Consider the following 22,074-nt stretch of genomic DNA (forward strand, 5'->3'; position numbering starts at 1 on the left):
TTTTCCACAGTTCTCTTCATGCCATTGGCCAGAAGGTAGTCACATGACCATACTTTGCAGCCACAGAAGCTGGGAAAGGTAGATTGGTCATGGACTTTTCCTGAACCCAGATAAAAGTCAAAGAGCCCTGTCACGAAAACAAAGGAAGCGCATCCTTCACTTCTGTGTCACTGCCAGCAGTCTGTCTGGGAGAGCAACTTAAAGGAGAAAGGTTTATTTTAGCTCCCAGTTTCAGAGTGTTTATCTCATGCTCGCTTGCCTCCATGTTTCTGGGCCCGTGGTGCGGTAGAACATGGCAGCAGACGGAGCACATGGAGGCAGGTGCTGTTCATGTGATGGTGGGCAGGAAGGGAGCGAGGGAGAAGAGAGAGGTGGGGCAAGAAAGGACACAAGACAACCAGCAAGGACATGCTGCAAGAGCGCTCCTTTCCCACCTAAGCCCTGCCTCCTAATGTCTCTAGACTCTCCCACAAGCTGGAGACTGAGCCTCTGTGAGCATCTGTGTAAAAATAAGCAATGTTCTTTTTTCTATTATCTGTTCTAGCTCCCAAATCATGGCACAGAGACCTATTAGATTTATTCAACAAGCTTTAAGCACTACAACTGGGCACTCGTCTATTCTAACCCAATTATGCAAGTCTGCCTACTCCCCAGCCACCTGCCCTTTTACCTGCCATAGAGGCTGCCTTTAGCCTTTTGCTACATCTCTCTATCCTAATAGCCACCTCTTCCTCCTCCTTCTCTTCCTCCTCCTGTTCCTTTTCCTCCTTCTTCCTCACCCCCACCTTTCCCTTCACTAGGATCAGAAATCCAGCCTTCCTATCTCCTCTGCCCAGCCACTAGCTGTTCAGCCTTTTATTAACCAATCAGAGATCATTGGGGAGCATTCTTTACACAACATTGGAACAGGGGATCCTTCATAGAAATGACAACGCCCATAGAAATGCAACCAGATCTTGGGGCACAGAAACCAGCATCTGAATACACAGTGCACAAGACCATTCCCCCAAAACCTGCCAGAGGAAAGGACTGTAGACAGTAGAGACAGTGAACATTCTCTGGCCACTCCCATTTTTCCTTCTGTCAACAAACTCTCCCTTTGTCCGTTGCTTCTAAATACAAGCCCCTGTGGTCTACGGTCCCCTTTACAACGGGAGCAGAACCCAGGTGTCTGCTTGCAAGTTGATGGGCCTTCTGTTTCTGGGGCTATGAAGATGAGTTCTTAGGAACAGGCTTGAAGCCAGGAGTGTCGCCTTCCACCTGTAACTTTGTCATTGGCAAAGTTTTAACATGAAAAAAGATTTCTTTTTGCTCCCATCAACTCAGGTCTGTTAAGCTAGCTAGCCAGGATTTTTGTTTGTCTTACTATTGTAAACCCCAGAACATCTAGATGTGCCATTGCAAATGAATTTTTTAAAGATTTTTTTTTTTAAAGATTTATTCATTTATTAAGTATATAGTGTTTTGCCTGCATGTACACCTGCACACCAGAAGAGGGCACCAGATTTCATTATAGATGGTTGTGAGCCACCATGTGGTTTCTGGGAATTGAACTCAGGACCTTTAGAAGAACGGCAGTGTTCTTAACCTCTGAGCCATCTCTCCAGCCCCTGCAAATGAATTTTTAATGATATACTTCAATATGTAATAAACATACCAAAACCTCACTCTTTTAAATAAAATTATACAATCCTCAGCACTATTTAAGTTTAGAATGTTTTTTTTTTTTAATCACTCTTGTTACAGTTCGGTTTTGGTTTTTGTAATAAACACTATGACCAAAAGCAACTCGGCAGGCATGTGGGGAGGTTTATATCAGCATACAATTTCTAGCCCATCATGACGAGCAGTCAGGGCAGGAACCCAGGCAGGAATCTGGAGGCAGGAACTGAACCAGAGACCGTGAAAGAACACTGCTTACTTGCTTGTTCCGTGGTTTGCACATTCTCCTTCCTTACACAGCTCCTGATCTGTCCTCTCCCAGCAATCACTAACCGAGAAAAACACCCACAGACACGCCCGCATTGGAGTATGATGGAGGTGTCTCCTCAACTGAGGTTCTTCCTCCCGGGTAACTCTAGTTTGTGTCAGGTTGACAACACTAACCAGCATAATGCCTAAAACAAATCTGAGGAGCTGGTGAGATGGCTCAGCGGTTAAGAGCACTGGCTGCTCTTCCAGAGGACCTGAGTTCAATTCCCAGCAACCACATGCAGGTGTATATGCAGACAGAGCACTCATAAATTAAAGAGAAAAAAAAAAGTATATTCTTAAAGCCAGTCAGTGGTGGCACATGCCTTTAATCTCAGCACTGGAAAGCAAAGGCGGGTGGATCTCTGCGTTTGAGGCAAGCCTGGTCTACAGAGTGAGTTTGAGGACAGCCAAGGTTGCACAGAAAAATTCTGTCTTGAAAAAACAACAAAAAAATAATTTTTAAAAAATTGATACCCTCTAGCAGGCACTCCTCATTCTCCCTGCCCTCAGCTCCTAGCAACCAGTAATCTGTGTTCAGTGTCTGTGGGTCCTTATTCTGAATACTTTATGTAAATGACATCACCCAGTACGTGGGTGTTGCTGTTGTTGTGTGTGCGTGGTGCATGCATGTGTGTGTGCACGTGCCACAGTGCCTATGCAGAGGTCAGAGGACAACTTTGTGGTATCTTTTCTCTCCTCCGACCTTTGTATGGGAGGAGATCACTCGGGGTCACTCAAGTCCTTGGGCTTATGTGGCAATGCCTTTACCCACCATCTCACCAACTTCAGTACCTGGTATTTTATGACCAGCTTCTTTTATTTTGAATAGTGTTTTCAAGGTTCATGCAGACTATAATTTACATTAGCATTTCTTTTTTTTTTTTTTTTGCCAAATACCATTTCACTATAAAGGCCTATTTTTTATTTGTCCAGTCATCAATTTGTGGATAACCAGGCTGTTTCTACTTTGAGCTATTGTGTTAATGTGAAGCTTTGTGTACTAGCTTTGTGGATGACCTTAGTAGCTCAGGCCTACAATTCCAGCTACTTGTGAGGCCAACACAGGAGGTCCTCAAGTCCCAGGTCAACATAGAGGGACTTTAGCTCCAACATACAAACAAAACAAAGAGGCTTTATACACACAGCAAATATTTTTTAATTCGAGTGGAATTGCTAAGTCATAAGTCAACTTTTTCACTTTTTGAAACACTGTCAAATTGAATTCAAAAACAAGTGTACGAGCCAGATGTGGTGGTACTCACCTTTAATCCCAACACTCGGAGGGCAGAGGCAGGCGGATCTCTGTGAGTTCAAGGCCAGCCTGGTCTACAAAGTGAGTTCAGGATAGCCAGGGCTACACAGAGAGACCATGTTTCAAAAAGCAAAAATAAGTGTACCAGCTTTTACCCCATCACTGATACATGAAGGGTCTACCTTGTTACACCCTCATCAGTGTGTATCATTGATTAAGTGTTTGTTATATTTATTTATTTTATGGGCCTCCGAGTATATTTGGGCAGCTTGTGCTTGCCTGGTGCCCGAAGAGACCAGAAGAGGGAGCTCTATCCCTGACACTGGAGGTACATATAGTTGTGAGCCACCATGTGGGTGCTGAGAATTGAACCCAAGTCCTCTGCAAGAACTGAGTCACCTCTCCAGCATCTTGGGCTAATTTTTACATAGGATGTGAAATAGGGGTCCATTGTCTTTGTTGAGAGTTGTAAAGGATTGATATTTCCCTTTAACTATTTAGTGGAATTTAACACTAAAGCCATCTGGGCCTGAGATTTTGTGAAACGTTTTAAAAGGGCTAATTCAATCGTCATTATAAATTGGTTTTCCTGTTGAGTCATGTCTAATGTGCAGTTGTCCACAATATTCTTCCACAATTCCTACTGCTGCATGCTGGCTGTGATACCACCTCTCTTAATCATGATTTTGGCAGTTGGGATCATTCTTTTCTTTCTGTCTTTTTCTTCTTTCTTTCTTTCTTTTTCTTTTCTTTTTTCTTTTTTCTTTTTTTTTTTTTTTTTTTTTTTGTGTGTGTGTGTGTGTGTGTGTCTAAACCTTTGTCACTTATTTTTGTTACTTTTTGGGTGGTTTGGTTTGGTTTTTTTCAAGACAGGGTTTCTCTGTGTAGGCGTGGCTGTCCTGGACTCAGTTTGTACACCAGGCTGGTCTCAGGCACACGGGCCACCATGTAAGAGAAGAGGCCAGAAGATAATTTTGTGTAGTCCAGTCTCTCCTCCCACTTTTGTTTTTGTTGTCGCTATCATGAGCTTATATGTTTTATACTCTGTGATTTTTAACATCCAACCAAGTCCTACAGTACACAGAAAACAAATATCACACTATATGAAAGTGAGCAAAAAAAGCACAGATGGCAGCCTTACACCTTGCACACCACCCACCATACTTAGACTTTTGACTGAAAGTGTTTGACAAGCATTAACTGAAATATTTCTCTGGGTTACCAAATGAGAACTTGCCTTAAAAAAAAAATAACACTCCTTTGACTCCACCATGGCTCCTGTCGAGACCCTATCTTCTTGGCAGCCTGAGTAGCTCCAGCACCCCCCCCCCCCCCCCCGCCAGGAGAGGGTAGCAGTCAGCCAGCCACTGCTGCCTGTGACCATGTTCTAGTGTGTACATTGGGAAGGCAGCAATCAAAACTGCAGCCATGTCAGAAGAGGTGCAGGAGGACTTGGTGGCATGCACTACTCAGGCACTGGAGACACCTAAAAAGGAAGGGATGTTGAGCCCATATCAAAATGGAATTGGGGGGGGGGGCTGGAGAGATGGCTCAGTGGTTAAGAACACTGTCTGCTCTTCCAAAGGACCCGGGTTCAATTCCCAGGTCCCATATGGCATCTCACACCAACTCCAGTTCCAAGGGATATGACATTTTCACAACAATGCACATAAAATAAAAGTAAATAAAATTTTTGTAATAAGGAATTTGACAAAATTACAACCTCATGTGGCACTGCAGCATGCTCCTTGGTTCCTGCAGAGTTATGTGACATGAGAAACCAAACACTTCTATTTCTCCGTGGGTTGAATGGTTCTTCTTCTGTTAAAGTTCTGGGGGTGGGACTCTGGTCCTCAGGCTCGTCTGCAAAGTGCCTTTCCCTGATGAGCCTTGTGGATCTTAAAAACAAAAAAGCCAGGTACGGTCACACACGCCTCTAATCCAAGCACTCTTGGAGGCAGAGGCAGGCAGATCCCTGTGAGTTCGAGGCCAGCCTGGTCTATAAAGTAAGTCCAGGACAGCCAAGGCTACACAAAGAAATCATGTCTCAAAAGAAAAAAAAAATTTAAGCAACTTTTATTTAATCATCTCTATTTTCTATTCTATTCCATTCTGCTCTAACCTTTATTTCCTTTCTATTGTTTACTCTGGGTGTAGTTTTCATTTTCCCAGTTTTTTTTTTTTTTAAGTCTTAACAGTATACATCTATTTATTAATAAAAAGGACATTAACACCAATTTCCAATTGAAAATAGGCAAAAATGTTTTAAAAACATACAATTGGTAAATTAACACACCAAAATACTCAATATCACGAACCACCAAAAAACCAATTAAGACTGTACTGTATGTTATTATACACCTATTTAAATGGCTCAAAGCAAACATATTAACCATGCCAAGTATTAGCAAGAATGCTCACACACTGTCTACATCACTGTCTACTGTCTACATCTCAACCTGTAGTTCATGAGGACAGAGGTGAATCAAAATGGGCGCTACCAAGCCTTCTGGTTTCCATAAAGTAGGAGTTCTGAGCTCTCTATTTTGAGTCACTTTTTAAATAAAGTTAATGGATGTATTAGTGAAATGTAGTCATATCTATGGTTTATTGTTTGAAAAGTCTTAAACTCATCTTTGTGATGATGAACTTGTCTTTGATTTACCTCGTACCCTGTTATAATCTTCCCCATGTTCCCAGACTTAACAACTGTCCAGTAGTTTGTATTTGACACACAAGAGTTCAGTTTGTGAATGAAAACATTTCCCCAGTTTTTAAAGTTTATGTTGGAGGTTTGAGATGCTGTCTTTATTTTTATTTTTATTTTTTTAATTTTTTTTTATTAATTTATTCTTGTTACATCTCAATGTTTATCCCATCCCTTGTATCCTCCCATTCCCCCCCACCCTCATTTTCCCATTATTCCCCTCCCCTATGACTGTTCCTGAGGGGGATTACCTCCCCATATATATTCTCATAGGGTATCAAGTCTCTTCTTGGCTACTTGCTGTCCATCCTCTGAGTGCCACCAGGTCTCCCCCTCCAGGGGACATGGTCAAATGTGAGGCACCAGAGTACGTGAGAAAGTCGTATCACACTCTCCACTCAACTGTGGAGAATATTCTGACCATTGGCTAGATCTGGGAAGGGGTTTAAAGTTTACCTCCTGTATTGTCCTTGGCTGGTGCCTTAGTTTGAGCGGGACCCCTGGGCCCAAATCTGCCTATCATAAAAGGATCCAGAGGGTCCTAGAAATCTACAAGTAGAACAATATGTCTTTATTTTTTTTAAACTATAGCTCCTGGAGATTACATACATTTCATGAAATTTGACCTAAGCGTGCCTCTAGCAGCATCACACAAGTTTTAGTATGTTCTGTTTTCATTTTGTTGTCTAAGGGATTTTATAATTCTCTTGTGAGCTCTTCTTTGACTCTCTGGCTATTTACAAATATGTTATTTCACTCCAACATTTGTGAATTTCCAAGCTTCTTTCCGTTGTTAACCGTGGACAGAGATCATACGTTGTGAACTTTGAAGGTCTGATCCCTTGAAGTTAATGGGGGATGTTAAAAATGGCCTAACATGAGCTATGGTTTAAAAAAAAAAACCCTCCGTGTGCACTACATTTGTTGTTGGAGGGAGCAATCTACAGATGGCCTTCAGGTCGCGTGGCTCACAGTGTCTTCTGCTTCCAACTGAGACAGAGAACAGAAGTCACCAACTATTAGTGCTGGACTAATATAGTTTTTTTTTTTTTCTTCTCTGTTTTTTGGTTTTGTGTGTTTGTTTGTTTTTCTATGTGTATTTTGGAGCTCAGCCATTAGCTGTATCTGTTTGTAATTGTTATTGCTACTGCCAGCTACACATTTAGGATAAAATAGTCTTCTTTGTGTCTCCCGGCAATTTTCGTCCTGAAATCTGTTTGGTATTGGAGCAGCTGCTCTGGCTCTCTTTGGCTGGAATTTGTATGATGTATCTTTCCCATCCTTTTGTTCTCTAAAGTGGGTTTCACATATAGAGCAGTTGAGTCACATGTTTTTTAATGCCAATCTCTGCCTTTAAACTAGGACATTTAACTAATTTATATTTAATGTAATTACTGATAAGGCAGGGGCTTTTTGCACTTATTTTGTATTTGATATTGAGGATTAAATCTAGGCTCTTATGATATGAGGCAAGTGGTCTACCACTGAGCTAAATCACTAGCTCTCTTTTTACTTTTAATTTTAAGACAAAATCATACTAACTTGCCCTGGCTCATGTAGACTCACTCTGTAACCCAAGCAGGCCTTGAACCTGTGCTCTTTCCAACTCACCTCACACTGGCTGAGTTAAAGACTTCCACTCCCAGGCCTGCAGATGTGTTTTCTATCTCCTTTCTTCCTCTGTTCCTCCATTATTGCTTTTTTTGTATTAAATGCATATTTATGTTTTACTTCTGTTGTAGTTGTTGTTGCTGTTATTTTCTTAGCAGTTGCTCTAAGAATTATAATTAAAAATCTTAAATTTAGACTAATCTAATTTAGCCCAAATCAACTTAATTTATACACTATGCAAAAATAATGTTCCAAGGCCAGAAAAAAAAAAATGGCTTTTGCTCACGCACTCCCGCAAAATAAATAAATAAAGCGAACCAGTTTATAATATTAATAACAATGTCCCAGGCTAGTCTCACATCCTTTCCATATTCAATCTTGTCAGTAAGATTAAAATCCTTTTTTTTTTTTCTTTTAAAAGTTTTAAAAAATTCTTTTCTCATATATTACATCCAGACTGCAGTCCACCCCATCCCCCAGAACCGCGCCCCCTTCCCCATTTCCTCATACTGTTCTCCCTCCCCTCAGAAAAGAGCACACCTCCAGGGGACTTCAACCAAACACTGCATAACAAGCTACAGTAAGACCAGGTACATCACATCAAGGCTGGACAAGGCAACCGAGCAGGAGGAAAAGGGTCACAAAAGCAGACAAACAAGTCAGGGAGAGGCCCAGCACCCACTGTTAGGATTCCTACAAGAACAGCAAGCTCCTCAACAGTAACATAGATGCAAAGGACCTAGGTCAGACGCCCCCCCACCCCCCGCCCCCAGTCTCCCTGATCTCTGCGAGTTCCCATGAGCACCGGTCAGTTGATTCTGTGGGCCGTGTTCTTGAGGTGTCCCTGACCCCTCTGCTTCCTCCAATCCTTCCTCTCCCTCCTCCGCAGGACTCCCTGGCTTCCACCTAGTGTTTGGCAGTAAGACTCTGCATCTGCTCCCAGCAGTTGCGGGATGAAGTCTGTCTGGTCTCTCTGGTGATGCTTCTGCTAGGCCCTGGTCCCACAACACTCTGCAAGCAGGACAGCCTGTAGAGTGAAGGTTTTTGTGACTGGGTTGGCATCCCAAGCCCTCCGCTTGAGACCCTGCCTGCTTATGGTATAGAGGGCCCATTGAGGCTTCATGCCCCACTTTATTTGGAGTTTTTGCTATGGTTACTCTCATAGATTCCACAGAGTTTCCATTGCACTAGGTTTCTACCTTACCCTCAAAATACCCCTCCATTCTAGTCATTTCTTCCAGTATCCCTCCTGTCCCCACTCCCCCTGCCCCAGTCCACCAGCGAAATTATTCTATTTCCCCTCCCAGGGAGAGCCTTGCACCCTCCCTTAAGCCTCCTTGCTACCTGGCCTCCCCAGTCTGTGGAATGTAGCACGATTAAGTAAGGTAAAATCGTAAGCAGAGCCTGGATGTACAGGCCTAAAATAAGGCCTACTGTTTTCAGAATAGTTGTAGTCTAACACTGCAGGAGAGCTGATGACGTGGTCCAGTGGCATGCCTGAAGCCCTGGGTCTGATGCTCTGCTTCACGTAACACAGCTGTGGCGGAGCACATGTGTAGCCCAGCACTCAGGAGGGGCAGGCAGAGAGGAGCCTGGACCTGAGAGAAAAGAGCTGGGCAGTGGGGAGGCAGAGGCAGGTGGATTGCCGTGAGTTCGAGGTCAGCCTGGTCTACAAAGTGAGTCCAGGACAGCCAAGGCTATGAAGAGAAACCCTGTCTAAAGTGAGTGAGAGAGAGAGAGAGAGAGAGAGAGAGAGAGAAACTGAGAGAGAGAGAAACTGAGAGAGAGAGAGAGAGAGAGAGAGAGAGAGAGAGAGAGAGACTGTACAGTGTTACTATAACCCTTGCCCTTGTGTGCACACCAGGGGCTTCCTATAACTCCTGCTCCCACAGCAGGGTCTTCCTTATAACCCCACTCCCACATATATGCACATTACTGTAACCCCTAATCCTACACCAGTCTTTTAAATTGAGTAGAAAACAAATGGCTGTGCGTGTGCTACCTTTTGTACTTACCTGATTTTTTTTTTCCTTTGTGGGAATTTAAATTACTACTGCTGTCTGTCTTTTCAATTCAAATGGAAGGATTCCTATTAGTATTTTCTCCATGGCAATTTTGTTAATGTTCTCGTTTACTAAAAACATCTCAATTTCTCCTTCATATCTGAAGTAGAAATTTTGCTGGTAGTTGTAGCTGGTTTCCCTGCAGCATACCACGTCATCTCCATGTCCGTGGGCTGCTACCTTGTCTGATGAGAGGTCAAGGGTTAATCTTCCTGAGGGCCTTTGCCCATGGGAAGCTATTTCTTCAGCTTGCTTCTTAGGTTGTCTCCATCTCTGCCTTGCGATGGTTTGAGTCTGACGCGTCTGCGGAGTCTCTGACTATTGCTTGGAATTCTCTGAGCTTCCTGGATGTGCTCAATAAAGTTGATCATCAAATTTGGGGTGTTTGGGCCATTATTTCTTCAAACATTCTTTCTAACCTTTCCCCTTTCTTTTCTCCTTTCAGAGAGAATACACTGTATATATTATACGTGCTTGATGATGTGCCGTAACCTTTGTTTATTCTGTTCATTTTTCTCCTGAACTATCTCAACTGGCCTTGATCTAAGTTTACTACTAGTTTTTCTTTCACCTGAACTACTTTTTTTTTTTTTTTTCATTTCAATCATGTCCTTGCAATTCCACAATTAACATTTTAAAAAACAATTTACCTTGTTGGCGTATTTTTGGAATGAAATATCTTTCTCATACTTTTCTTGAATTCTTTGTACATGGTTTTCTTTAGTTCTATAATATTAAAAAAATAATGTTTTAAGTTCTTTGTCTAGAAAGGCTAACATGGGACAGTCTTACTGGTTGGTTTATTTTTTTTTATATATGGGTCTCACTTTCCTATCATCTTACACACATCACAATTGTTTGTTAAAACAGACTAAACATTTTAGTAATGCAGAACCTCTGAAAATCATATCCTCTAATGGTTGTTTTTGTTACTATTGCCTATTTTTTTTTTTTTTTTTTTTTTTTTTTTTTTTTTTTGTAGGTTTTTTGTTTTGTTCTTTAACTTTTCTGGATCAGTTCTCTAGCTTGTATTTTCTATGATGTATGGTTACCAAAAGTTTCTGGTACTGTCTTAGTGATCAACTCAATTAAATTGGCTTTCCCGCTCTTCGCTGGAAGGCTCTGTGTGCGTCGGGGCACACCTTTGTTGCTCTAGCAATGAGCAGTGAACAGAAAGCTAGAGATGAGATGAGACTGGGGCGCACACCATCCCTGGGTCTGTGCCCTTCCCCCACAACAAGCGTGGCTTTCTACGGCCTTCAGAATGTGCTGGAACTTCTCAGGGGCCTCTGTAGACATCTTACTTCCCCATCCTTTTCCTTTAAAAACTTTTGGCCAGATTTTCTTTCCCCAGATAGTGTTGCTGCTTCCAGCAGCAAACTGTGAAACGTTGTGTATGGGAGGCTTTTTATCGTAGAACAAGCTTTGGATTGGGTGAAATAAATTCTGTGGATAGGGCTGTTAGGGGCCACCGGACTGGTCATTGATGATAACTGCTGGGGAATGCAGTTTGTCAGAGGTTCCTAGCCCAGCTTGCTCCTCTCTGGCTGCTGCCATGGCTGATCTTACAGTTCCCATAGTTATAGAGCTAAGCTGTGGTGAGCAGGAGAGGGCTAAACACTGCCAAGCTTTTTGTACTTACGAAAATCAGACATTTTTCTTGAATAAATGCTACGAAAATTGTTAATTTTAAGAGTTGTGAAAATGTTAGCTCTACGTGGTGTTACACAACCTGTAATTTCGGCATTTAGGAGGCAGGTCAGGAGTTCAAGGTCATTCTTGGTTATTGTAAGATCAAGATTAGCCTGGTCTACTTAAGACCTGCCTCAAAAAAGAACAACAGCAGCAAACAAATGAAAAACAGTTGATTGTGTCTATTTTTGCCAGTGTTTTTATTGCTTTGTGGGAACACAGGCTCTAGCCTGAGTTTAAACTTTACAGTGTCACCTGTTAAAAGTGACTGAGGACTTTGGACCAACACTCATCTTATCAGAATGGTGTGTGTGTGTGTGTGGTGTGTGTGTGTGTGTGTGTGTGTGTGTGTGTGTGTGTGTGTGTGTGTGTGTGTGTGTGTATACATGATGGAGGGGCCAAAGGACAACCTCAAGTGTCATTCCTCAAGATCAGTCCACCTTGTTATTTTTATATATTTATTTCACGTGTTTGACTTTTTTTTCCTGCATGCACACCACATATGTACCTGGTGCCTTCAGAGATCAGAAAAGGACATTAGAGTCCCTGGAGCTAGAGTTGTGGACCACCATGTAGGTGCTAGGAAGTGAAACTGGGTCCTCTGCAAGAGCAACAAGTGCTCTCTCTCCACTTCCCCCCTTTGGCTTGTTATTTTGAGACCAAGTTTTGGTTTGTTTGTTTTTTTAATGTGGGCTCTCGGGATTGAACTCATGTTCTCAGGCTTGCTGCACAAAAGCTTTGCCAGTTGACCCATAGCCCCAGGGCCCATTACGTCATTCCTGAACCTTTGATTCCATCCCGAGCAGCACCTGCTGTGAGGCAGGCACTATAAGTGTGTGTGTGTGTGTGTGTGTGTGTGTGTGTGTGTGTGTGTGTGTGTAATCTAAACAAATGAATAGCCCCAGAAAGCCTCAACAGACCAAAATCTAATTACTTAAACATTTCATAACAACAACAACAATAACAACAATGACAAAAATCAGTGAACTTGAAAACAACTTAATTGTGTATACCACATAATGCAAAGCAGTTGAGAGGAACTGGAGAGATGGCTCAACGGTTAAGAGCACTGGTTGGTCTCTCAGAGGACCTACGTTCAATTCTCAACACCCACAGCTAATAAATGTCTGTAACTCCAGTTCCAGAATGTCTGATTCCCTCTTCTGGCCTCCATGGACATAATGCACAGACGTACATGTAGAACTTGCCCATGCACATTAAATAGACGGACATGCAGATAAAAGTCTAAAGAGGAACTGGAGAGCATTCTGGGATTTTAAGAATACTCTAGCCGTCATGGTGGTCTAATTCTTTTCACAGCTCAGAGTGTTTGAAGGAGGTAAGAAGAACAAAACAAGTTTGGTTAAAAAAAAATTTCTCTATATGTCCTTGGAATCATATGGGCTGAAATATCAGTTATAAAGACAAGCATCTTGAAGGAGCTCCTGCTCCCCAAGGACACGGGGCAACTCTCCCCTCAGAAATTACAGGAGGCCAAGCCTGCGTGGTGGCCCGTTCCTTTTAGTCCCAGCACTTGGGAGGCAGAAACAGGCAGATTTCTGTGAGTTCGAGGCCAGCCTGGTCTACAAAGTGAGTACAGGACAGCCAAGATAATTCAGAGAAACCCTGTATCAAAAAACTAAAACAAACAAAGAAACAAACAAAAAGCCTCAAAAACCAACCAATCAAAAAAACCCCATCTTATCCAGGAATGGTGGCACACACCTTTAATCCCAGCGCTTGGGAGGCAGAGGCAGAGGGATCTCTGCCTGGTCTACAGAGTGAGTTCCATGGCTATGCAGAGAAAACCTTTGCTTCAAAAAACAAAACAAACAAATAAAAAAGAAAGAAAGTTATTTTATTGGGGGCTTGCTTACAGTTTCAGGTTAGTCCATGGCCATCATGGTGGGGAACGGGGCAGGAGGTGGCTGAGTGCTTGTGTCTCATTCTTAAATTGGAGGCAGAGAGCTGGGGCCTGACATGGGCTTTTGAAATGGAAAAGCCCACTCCCAGTGACACACTTCCTCCAACAAGGCCACACCCCCTGATCCTTCCTAAACAGTCCACCAGCTGCAGACCAGACATTCAAATACATGAGCCTGTGGGGGCCGTCTCATTCAAAAGCACCACTGAAGGTATTTGGGGTTGGAGTTCAAACTACCTTGATCGTTGGCCATATGTCTTGGAGCCACGCCTCGTTAGTCTGCGCTTCAGTCTCTAGTTGGTGAAATGGAGCTGACTGGCTGCCCCCTTGGTAGGGATGCTAAGGAAAAGAAGGGCTGGGAGATATCCCAGTTGGTGAAGTACCTGCTGTGCAAGCACTAAGACCTGAGTTCAATCCCCAGAGCCGGCACAAGAGAGCTGGGCTTGAAGGCCCATGCTTACAGTCTCACAGTACTGGGGAAGCAGAGGCAGGGCAGATCCCTGGAGCTCAGTGGCCGACCAGCCAAGCCCAGTTTTTAAGCTTCTTGGCAGTAAGAGACCCTGTCTCAATAAACAAGGTGAACGGCACCTAAAAAATGACACTGAAGGCCTCTTCAAGCAGGTACACAGAGAGAAGGAGAGAGAGAGAGGGAGGGAGGGAGGGAAGGAGAAATGATGTGAAGAAGAGGTTGACTGAGATGCAGGCATCCACTGCCTGCCACAGCACCATTTCTTACCTGTTGCCTCTCACTCAGCCTCTGGTGATTATCTTAGATGGTAAAGGCACCTGAGCCTAGATGGCAGCAAGAACTTTGGTCACAGTCAAGAACTTCCTGACTCTAACCTTGGTCTTAGATGAGCAGAGAATGGTGGCCATTAGCACATGCTCTGGCTTGGCTGGGACTCTTTTCCTAGGCCTGGAAGAGTGTATGTCTGTCTCTAAACAGAAAGGGACTATATCCAGCCTCCTATCTGTTCCTTTTACTTGGTTAGTTGGCACCTTGCAGAAGACGGACTTGCCAGCACCCCCCACCCTCCCTCCCACCTAGCTCATAAACAGGAGTTGCCAAAGTCTTGTACTTCAGAGAGCCCAGCTTCTCACCCTCGTGGCTGAGGAACTTACCACTAAAGTCTTCCCCTCTCTTTTCTACCCCCAAAGTTACCCACAAATTCACCCTCTTTCTCTGTGAGAAGTGAGTTAGGGTGGAACATCTTGCATTCGCATGAGATTCTCCAGGCTAGGGGCACACACCAGATGTAATGTATGTGCCTCTGTTCATATGGACACAGATACGTTAAATGCTAAGATCAGCCACTGTCACTATACCCCAGTGGTCCCCCAACTCCATATGAAGAATCCAGAGGTCTTTAATTATCAGCCTCTCCACTTCCTTTCCCCTCAGGCCCAATTCAGGAAAAGTGGGGTCCCCACAACTCTTCATGGACAGCTGAGGACCTCTTAGCAGTCTCTCCACCCCCTCTCCCCATCTCCTCAGGCCCCATGCCCAGCCTTGAGGTTTGGAGAGCCTAGTAAGTGCCCCATCAACATGTTAATCAAATTACTTAGGAGCTAAAATTGACGCTGTTCATTAATTATACAAGATTATGCTAATTGTGCATGCAAATGCATGCAGGGGAACAGAAGGTGTTCAGGCGCATGGTGGGCCATTAGCATAGAGGATGGGGTGCGGGTGCATTGGCATGCTAATGTATGCGCCCTGGCTATTTATAGTCCCCCAACCCATCTGCACAGCAGCCACCTCTACCTTAGTTGGGGATCCTGGTGGGGAGACTAGGTCCAGGCCTGTCAGGTGGCTACGACCCTGGAGATACTGTCTTGACTGCTGTTGTACACCAAGTTCAGGAAGAAGACTGGGCCACCTCCATGCAAGCCTTCAACTATTTCAGCTACCTCCCCATTCACTCTGGCCTTATCTTTTCTCTCTGGAATCAAACTGGCTCTTCCAGTTGTCACAGTCAGTAAGGGACTTGGTGAGGACTTCCCTTTACCCACAGTGTCCAAATCACACATGAAATAAACCCAGCCCCAGGCTGTGCCTTATAGCTGCCCTCAGGTACCACTGGATAAGTGTGCCGTTTGTGCCACTACTCTGAAAAGTTGTGTTCCCTTTGCCTTGTGCCTCTCTCTGAGGTCCTCCAAAACCCAATACTCAAAAGCAGTGGTGAGCAATAGAAACTCTTGCAACCTTGACGGACAAAACAAGTGGCTCCTACAAGAAATGCTTGCCAACTTATCCTGCCTCGCCCACGACTGTGTTGTGCCAGTCCTTGGTTTTTTGAGTTTCTCTATCTTTGTTAATGTATTGTAAGACATTTAAAATATTGTTCAGAAGCTAGACCTGTTGGCACAGGCATGTAGTCCCTGCTACTCAGGGGACTGAAAGAAGAAGGTCACAAGTTCAAAGACCAGCCTGAGGAATTAGGTGGGGGGTTGGAGCTCAGTGGTAGAGCACCTGCCTAGCATGCCCGAGGCCCCAGATCCAATCCCCAGAACTTCCGACAATAGCAGCAGAGGAGACACTCTAGATGGCCCTTAGATCCCCTGTGACTGGCATGCTAAAATATGTCCAATCGGTGCTCTGGGGTGGATGAATAAGGGCAGTAAGGGTATTCAGCCTCTGGGGTGGATGAATAAGGGCAGTAAGGGTATTCAGCCTCTGGGGTGGATGAATAAGGGCAGTAAGGGTATTCAGCCTCTGGGGTGGATGAATAAGGGCAGTAAGGGTATTCAGCCTCTGGGGTGGATGAATAAGGGCAGTAAGGGTATTCAGCCTCTGTAGTACGGTCCTGAGTTGGGGAGGATTGTTGCAGACAAGGAATGCATCGCTCTGGGTGTTGTTCTGCCGTGGAGGTTAATGAGCTCCAATACAAGGCTTTTGGGATACAAGTTAACAGAGGATCCTACCCACTTCCCCATCCCAGGCTGTAGTGCCACCTTGTACTTAGAAATGCTTCTGGAGTTTCCTGCTGTCTTTGCCCCAAATCTGCTTTCTTTCCAAAGACTTTTCATGAGTTCCGCCATTGTTTTGAACACCTTACTCCCAACTTGTGCAGCATTCGTTACAATCTCTTTCTAGGGGTTGGAGAGAGAGCACAGCAGTTAAGAGCACTGGCTGCTCTTCCAGAGGACCCCGGTTCAATTCCCAGCAACCACATGGCAGCTCACAACTGTCTGTAACTCCAGTTCCAGGGTATCTGACACCCTCACCCAGCCATACATTCAGACCAAATACCGATGCACACAAAATAAAAATAAATTAATTAAAAAACAATCTCTTTCTAGATCTGCACAATCCAATACGGCAGCCATAAGCTACAGGTGAAAACAACTTTAAATAAGTGAAAATGAAATAAGGTTTTAAATATTAAAACCCCAGACACTATACGTGAAGGGTTCAGTAGCTGTGTGTGGCTAGTGAATATCAGTCTGGGGGAAATGAGATGGCAACTGAAATCTAGACATTGTCTTCTGTGCCTCTGGCTGGCCTGTAGGTGAACCCCACTTGGCCCTCAGCCCTGGTCTTTGAGTTGCTAAATAGCTTTCACTTTGAAAGTGGACACCATAATTTCAGCCTTCAGTAAGTAAGAATGGGTTAGAGGAGGAAAGGCGGGGGGGGGGGGGGGGGGGGGGCCAAAACAAAGCCTCAGCGGTGTGTCCTGAGCTCTTATCAGAATCTCTAGAAGTAGACAGTGAGATGGAATTCTTGTGAAAGTGGGTTATTTGAGAAGGCGACAGAGTAAAGGGGACCTGGTAGGGCAGGAGCAAGAGATTGGCAAGGAAGTCAAACGCCCCGATGCCCTGGGATGCGGAAGTATGAAGGCCTCTAGGATTGAACTATCTTGTGACTGTCAAACCATCATAGGCCATGGGTTGCTGTCAGGGAGGACATGCTTTTGGTTGGATTCATAAATAGGGCAGCCGTAGGCCTTTAACAGCCAACAGTCAGGCTATCTGCGGGACACTGGGGTTCAGGCAAGAGCTGCCCCTGGACACTGTCCTCAGAAGAGCAGCTCACCCCTCGCTGCTTTCTACCCCCTGTGAGCTCTTAGATCTAACAGTGGCTGCCCAGACACTTTCCTCATCTACCGTTTCTTTTGGAAGAAGACTGTGCTGATAGGTAGTAGGGAAGATTGTCCTGATGCAGCAGCACTGCCCACCTAAGAGGTCAGATGTGAGTCCAGTGCTTGTTCTTGACTCAACCCAGCCTTGCTTCTTTGGCAGGTTCTGCTGAGGAAGAAGCACCAATTTAATGTCATTGTGAGCTGTTGCTATTCAAAGGAATAGGAAGTCTTCAGAGAGATGGTTAGGAATAGGAGTAGACCAGGTCTAGCAGTAGGAAGGTAGGCGTGCCTCTGAGACACCCTGGAGCTTGCTTCATTTGTTCTGAGACAAGGTCTTACTATGTAGCTCTGTGTAAACAGGCTGGCCTGGTAATCACAGAGATGTGCCTGCCTCTGCCTCTCTCAAGTGCTGGGATTAAAGGCAGGCGCCACCACCGCCCTGCTATTGTTCCATTGTTTGTAATCTAGAATTCTTGAAAGCCACAGTCACAACATCCAAAGGCTTAAAACTACAGGCAAATGGAAATAACACAAAATGGTTCTCATGGTGTCTGCACAGGACGCCTCTCAGGGCTGAAGAATCCTGCCTCACCACCCAGTGGCTGGATAACCCTTGAGTCTTGACAGTCAGCAGCAGCCCCAAGAGACCTGAGTTCACAGCCCCACTTTACTAGACTGTGTAACTTTTTATTCTTGCTTAACCTTGACCCTTGTTTGTACACTGGGAGCAGTTACAGACCTTTATTCTTGCTTGACCTTGACCCTTGTTTGTACGCTAGGAGCAGTTACAGACCTACACACCACCTCAGAAGTTTGAGAAGTGATGGGCCGAGCAGTCTCAGGCATTCACTAAATAATTGCTTCGTCTGGGTTTGCTTTGGAGTTTTTGGTGTTGCTTCCTCTAGGAAGCACTTTCTTTTCATCTCATGCTTGCATCTGTAGTGTTTCCTCCCAGTAATTCCAAGGACAGCTCCCGGAATGTGGCCTTTCCTTTTACCGTCGTTTCTTAGAGATCCAGATGCAATTGTGTCCCCCAGAGATACCTGTCACCACCAGTGAGCATGGCACCGGGTCTGGTCCCATGCTTGCCCTACTGAGGTCTATAGGCTTGGTTCTTCCCTCCCAGCCTGTGGCCCCTCACAGAACCTCTGTTTCTGAGTTCCCTTCCAGCCCCGGGGAGCCAGAGGCAAGGAGTGCTGCACAAAAGACACCCAATGTTTTTCCAGCTTTAGGGGTGAAGTGTATTTCCTTCGTGATGAGCAAGGATTCACAAATCCTTAATATAATGTGTATACCTATATATACACAATAACGTGCCTGCCTGCCCCAGGTCCCCGATGGTGGTTATAGGTGCTCAGGTTCTAATGTCCCCATGTGTATTTGTCTCCCTGCAGCTGCTGTCCTTCCCACCAGGTTCCTGAACCCTCCTCCCCCAGCTCCCAGTCTCCACATCTGACCTCTCCAGACATGGGTTAGAGAACTTGCCACCTACCATCCTTCCCAGTCTCTTATTTCACCATCTTCCTTCTCCTGACCAGCCCTGGGAGGCAGGGACATCAGGTGGCATAGTCACTTATGCCAAAGCTCAGTCTTCAAATGTGGAAAGACCACCACTGGGAATCTGTTGGTGTTCTCTGTAACCAATCGGATGACTGACTGGCTCAAAGAAAACTAAGAAATGTACACATAACTATAAAGAGGTGGGGGAGGGAAGGAAAGGCAGGGACTGTGTGAAAAAGGCTGGCATATGATTACCAGGTTAAGCTGGGCGTGGTGGCACATGTCTTTAATCCTAGCACTAGGGAGGCAGAGGCAGGTGGATCACTGTGAGTTTGAGGCCAGCCTGGTCTACAAAGAGAGTTCAGGACACCCAAGATAATTCAGAGAAGCCCTGTCTCAGGGAGAAAGAAAGGAAGGAAGGAAGGAAGGAAGGAAGAAGCAAGCACAGGATTACCAAGTTAGATGCAATGCTATATGATGCCCACAGGACAACAAAATTGCAAACGTTCACACTACTTTCTCTACCAAACAAAAATTATTTACCTCTTCCAATATATCATTTACATCTTGTCAGCTTGTTTTCAGGCAGCTCCTAACCTTACAGCGTGGAGGCCCCATTCACTAGGCATAAGGAGGGGTCGTTTTCCCCAGAGGGTCCGATACTCTTGGGCACTGTTGTTGACACAACACTCTACAGCAGTATTAATTAATATAAATATAATGCAGGCTACATGTCAGACTTTCTAGTTACAACTTGTTTTTTTAAAAAAAAAAAGAATAGCAGCCTGGTCTACAAAGTGAGGCCAGGACAGCCAAGGCTACACAGAGAAAGCCTGTCTTGAAAAAAAACAAAAACCAAAAAAAGAATAGGTAGCTCATGCCTTTAATCCTAGCACTAGGGAGGCAGAGGACATCCAAGACTACACAGAGAAACTCTGTCTCAAAAAATAACAAAGAGACAAAATTAATTATGATAATGTCTTTTCTTTTTTTTTCTTTCCTTTCTTTTTCCTTTTGTTTTGTTTTGTTTGTTTGTTTTTCGAGACGGCTTCTCTGTGTAGCCTTGGTTGTCCTGGACTCGCCTTGTAGACCAGGCTAGCCTTGAACTCCCAGTAATCTGCCTGCCTCTGTCTCCCAAGTGCTGGGAATAAAGGCGTGTGCCACCATGCCTGGCCTGATAATGTATGTTCCTTAATCCAATGTATGTATCTAAACTATTTTTATTCCAATGTGATCAAAACAAAAGTAACTGAGGTTTGGTTTTTGGAGGGCTACTCGAGTAGCCCAGGCTAGCTTTAAACTCACTGTATAGCTGAGGCTAGCCTTGAGCTTCTGATCTTCTTGCCTCTACCCACGGAGTGCTGAGACTATAGTTATGCATTGCCATACCCAGCTAACTCATGAGTTATTTTATAATCGTTTTTCCTAAGTGCTCAAATCCAATATGTCCTTCATACTTGCAGTGCACCTCAGATTGAGACTAAACACATTCCAAAGGGTTCAGTGCCGTGGAGGACTTAAGGGAGCACAGTGGTGGGCCCACCAAAACTGTTTGGATGCAGCTGGTCAGATGCTTCCTGAAAACCACGGTACAGTGGCTCATACCCGTCAGCTAACCAAGCATGCACTTGCTCTCGGTGTTCACATCTCATCCACGTCCCAGAAACCCTCCTCTCAACTCTACAGGTATGGGAGTTGGGTTCCGTGAACAAGTGTGGATACTAGGGAAGTACCTTTTGGGCCCATCTCTCTCTCTCACACACACACACACACACACACACACACACACACACACACACACACACCTACACACACACACATATCATAATATCCAAGTTAGCATTAATCCCCTCCGCACAGGGACTGTGTCCCAATCTGAGATATTTCCCTCCTTCTGGCTCCTGATAAAAGCATGCTGGGTACTGAAAGTTAATAAAGCAGCTTGATTTCTGCATGTCTAGGGAGCTGATACTCTACACATATGTGTGTGGGACATGTATAAGGACTATGAGGCTCTAGGCATCTATACCATGACCTGTCTTAAAGAGCGATAAACATATAGAAATAAACATATAGAAATAGTATATAGACAGCTGCACTGTGTACTCTTTCCAAATATCACCTTAATTTTAGACTCTTGTCTGCTACTTATTACAATACACAGCATGGTGAAAATGCCTCCTAAATAAGTGCAAGTAAACTGGGAACACTGTCAGGAGAACTCAGGGAGCTGTGCTGCATGTCAAGACCCTCCCTGGACTGAGCCCTGCCCTCTACAAGTATAGGATATGTCCAGCAATGCTCTCAGGGCCTCCCAGGGCTAAGGCGCACATCACATTATTTGCACGTACAGTGGCTGGAGTGTTGTCCATGGTTCCCTCACTGGCGGTGTCAGGCCTTCCCACCCACTACCTGGAAGGCTGAAGGGGCAAGTGCCCATATGTTTGTACATAAAGTAGCTTCTTCCCAGCGTGCACTGTGCCTTTTAAAAACCAATTCTTACACGTAAAGAAGAAGAAGAAGCGAATCACTGCATCTCTTCTCTGTGGTGTATGTGTGTATCGTAAGTATGTGGCCGGTGTATAATGGATATAAAACCTGTGGAAGGGAGATCTGCTGAGGAGGGTGTTGTTTTCAGTGAGTTTCTTTAAAAATCATAAACAGTACAAGTAGGTATATTATTTTCTATATTCTTGCCATGTATATACTCTATAGGATCATAACAACATGATAGGCATAGACTTATGTGGGCTTGCATTATTCTCAATCCGTGTTTTTATTATTATTATTATTATTATTATTATTATTATTATTATTATTATTATTATTTGATTGTTTTGAGGCAGGGTCTCTCTATATAGTCTTGATTGGACTGGAACTCACTTTGTAGACCAGGCTGGCCTCGAACTCACAGCGACCCACCTGCCTCTGCCTCCCGAGTGCTGGGATTAAAGGCGTGCGCCACCACGCCTGGCCTCATGTGTGATGAATATAGGTCATATGTGAAGTATATGCTCTGCTATGGCTGCATCTCGTAGGTAATAATAAAGCATATGCATCACCTATAACTGGCACATATTGTATAGGTGGTGTTTATTATCTGGAGAAGGGATTGCTGTATGACAGATACATTGTGTGTGATGGCCGTAGACTATGACAAAATATGCATGGCAAACACTTAGCTTTTGTACTGGGCGTATGGCAGTATATGCTACATGTGGTAGGTATACATTGTGATGAGTAATAGGTATACACATATACTGTAGAGT

General features: G+C 44.4%; 1 protein-coding gene across 5 annotated transcripts in view; it reads left to right on the forward strand.

The window, feature by feature from the left end:
- Window positions 1-22,074, forward strand: part of Ebf4 (EBF family member 4) — a 79,974-nt gene that overhangs the window by 47,680 nt on the left and 10,220 nt on the right. The gene's annotated exons all lie outside the window — the stretch shown is intronic.

This window comes from Acomys russatus, chromosome 4 (genome assembly GCF_903995435.1).
Source record: "Acomys russatus chromosome 4, mAcoRus1.1, whole genome shotgun sequence".
In the NCBI taxonomy this organism is placed as follows: Eukaryota; Metazoa; Chordata; class Mammalia; order Rodentia; family Muridae; genus Acomys; species Acomys russatus.